Here is a 3,263-nt window from a genome sequence, read left to right on the forward strand (position 1 = left end):
CGTGTGTAAACATGCACACTACAAGTGAAGATCCAGAGAACACAGACGCTGTCTAATTCATCAGGACTTGAGTTTCTTCCTGGTACTGACTACAGTGGCTATTATACTGGACAACACAAGGCATGCTCCTCCTCAAAATCACGGTAGAACCAATTCTCTCATTAGTCTTGAGTGGTTTATGGACAGAAATCACACTATTTAAATCATTTGGTAATTCTACGGTGCCCAATATACTGATATTAAACATGAGATTTGCCTTTAAATGATATGTTGTGAAAAACAAAAGGAAGAACAGTCATTCTTTTCCTACCTGATGCTGCAGCCAACCAGGAGCCAGGCTGCTGCTCTCCGAATGGGGCAGACTTCAGGATTTAATCTTCAGCTCCCTCCCCTGGAACTAAAACACCGAGAGAAAACTTTCAATTGCTGTGAGCAAGCAGACTGTCTACTCCAAGCCAATGCTTTCTCATTCCCATGGCTTGGTGAGTGCCAGGGTGTCTGGGGAGGTTGGGGGGGAAATAGAAGAAAGAGTTCCCAAGGCAAGACTTAGTTCATCCAATACCCTTTCTTCAAGGAGAGGAAAGCCCTCTTTTCAGCTTCAATTTCTCACAGAAGGCCTGCCACTGCATTACTCACTGGTAATTACTACTTGCCCCTTCAAAAACAGCAGACATACTTTTTGGGCGAGCCTCCAGATTTCTGATGCATGCCTGTACCTGTCCACAGAGATATTGCTATGCCTGGGAAAATTGGGAGGGCAACAAGCCCGCCCAAAGGGAGGACCTAGTCTAGGCTATTAATCAAGGTCCTGGGATAAAATGTGCCGCAGAAGAAGATCAGAGGCTGGTGTGAGCCACTCCGTTCATCGGGCATCATCTCATTCATGGGATCACCAGGGTAAGGCTTGAACTTCTTCCAAGTAGATCAGCAGCTACACTTAGTTAAGCTTCAACTTGTTTCCCCAAAAAGGAGAGGAGTAGCAAGAATTACTACTGCAGAAGGAATGTGGTTTTCTTACTCTGGGTAGTCAACGTAGGAGAGTCAAAGATGATAGATGTGCAATTATAGTTCCTTCACCTTTAATATCAGGAAAGACAGTGTTTAAGAAGACATTTTCATGATAAGCATGTTATAGAGGCTTCGTGTTTGATTTATTGCTGGTTTCCAAGAAAGTGGAGGTAACACAGCAGAGAGGATAGATCAAGAGAGAAGAAATCAGAAAACCTGGGCTCTGCTGTTTACTATTGTGACCTCAGATAAATGACTTCACCTGGTTTCCAAATAAGTAAAATGAGAACATCGAGCTGGAAGATCTTTACATAATAGAACACCATTTCTCACTTTTACATCTCGTCCGCCTTGTTCTTGTACCAACCGTTTGGTTCTCTTGTGGCGAGTCAACCCTTCCTTTCAGCTCATTTGGATGGGGTTGATACCACCCCCAGCCTTCTTCAGAAGTGCATATGTGGCCAAGTCCAGCCAAAGGAAGTGACTGACAGATTCAGAGATTGGTTTGTGCCAACAGGAGTCCCTGAGACATTTGCTGGAACTGGCGTTCTGATCTAATAGGACAGAGCCTAGTGCTTCTGTGGCCACCCTAGGGAGAGAGGGACTGCCTGCAGATAAAGCCATTGCCAAGGGAAGCAACCAGAGATGGCAAGAAACCAGATCCTAAAGTGTCATTTGAAGACTTGGATTCACCCATGGCTGAAATCAGCATGTCCCTTGGATTTTTAAAAACATTTCCTTTAGCCCCTTAAGCCTGTTTCAATGAGCTTTCTGATGCTCTCCACTGAAAAAGTTCCAGCTCATATGAATCCCTTCCAACTGTCCTCTACACCTAACACTCCTGCTTTTTAACATTCATATCTGCAACGAGCTGGAGAGCATGGGAATGCACATGGCCAATTGATCAGTTTCTTTTAGATGCACTCTTAGAAAATAAAATTTAAAGGCTAAGCTCGCATAGCAAAGAAATGTAGAAGGCAAATTCTAATAACATATTTTTAAAATCTTTTCTCTCTGACTATAGCTTTTGTTAAAAAAAAAATAATTCAAATAACACACCAAGGTGAAATGCACAAAGTGAAAATCCCCCACCTTTTCACCTTCCAGAAATAACTGACCAGCAGGCTTGGCCTGAAGCTGGTTAGAAATGCAGAACCTCAGGCCTCAATCCAGTCTTGCATTTTAACAAGGCTCCCAAGTAATCTGTATTAAAGTCTGAATCAAAGTTTGAAAAGCACTAGCTAAATTTATAGTGCTCCAGAGATTATTTTTTCTGTATAGTCGCCAGCATTATTGTGTACATATAACTTTTTGGCTATTTATTTTAATGATTTTGTCAAGGAAAGGCATACATGAATACAATGAATCAGAAACAAGGTAATCGAAATCCTTTACAAAACATAAGTAATTCATTTACTAGAATAATGTCTAAGTTATAAAGACGTTACAAACCCATACTATACCCAAGGGCACTATATACTAGTACTGTAGCAAAACATCCCAGGACAACACACTAGAGCAGTGGTTCCTCTAGGTGAGAATGCATCATCTCATCTGCAGGTCCTGCTGCTGGCCCTGGTGTCAGTGCACGTCATAGCTACACCCAGAGTTTCTGATTCAGTAGGTTAGGGGTGTGACCTAAGAATTTGCCTCTCTAACAAGTTCCTGTGTAACGCTGATGCTACTGGTCCAGGAAAAAATTATACCAGTATTTAAAAAATAAAAATGGGTTTGTACTATCTACACTAATAAAAGAGAAACATGGTAATTAGCCATACCTCCACTACCCTTCCCATTGGCTAATCAGGGCGATATGCAAATTAACTGCCAGCCAAGATGGCGGCCGGCAGCCAGGCAGCTTCAAGCGAACATGAGGCTTGCTTGCTTCAGTGACGGAGGACTCCAACGTTCCCCGCCTGCAGCTGCCGGCCTCTGAGCTTGCAGTTTGAAACATTGTTACAAATATAGAAGCTAAACAAAACCCCAGAAACCTGCTTTAGTCAGCCAGGCTTCAGCCAGCAGGATCGCAACATTGTTTCAAATACAGAAGGTAAACAAAGGCCAGAAACCTGCTTTCAGCAGCGGAGGCCTCATAGCTGGAGCCAAGCCTCAGAACTAAAGCTGGCCCAGAATAAAAAAAAAAAAAGAAAGAAAAAAAGGAGCGGTTGGGAGCTTCAGTCACCCGCCAGCCTGAAAACGGCCCTCAGCCCCTCACCCAGACTGGCCAGGCACCCCAGTGGGGACCCCCACCCTGA

This window comes from Myotis brandtii, unplaced genomic scaffold (assembly GCF_000412655.1).
Source record: "Myotis brandtii unplaced genomic scaffold, ASM41265v1 scaffold253, whole genome shotgun sequence".
NCBI classification, from domain to species: domain Eukaryota; kingdom Metazoa; phylum Chordata; class Mammalia; order Chiroptera; family Vespertilionidae; genus Myotis; species Myotis brandtii.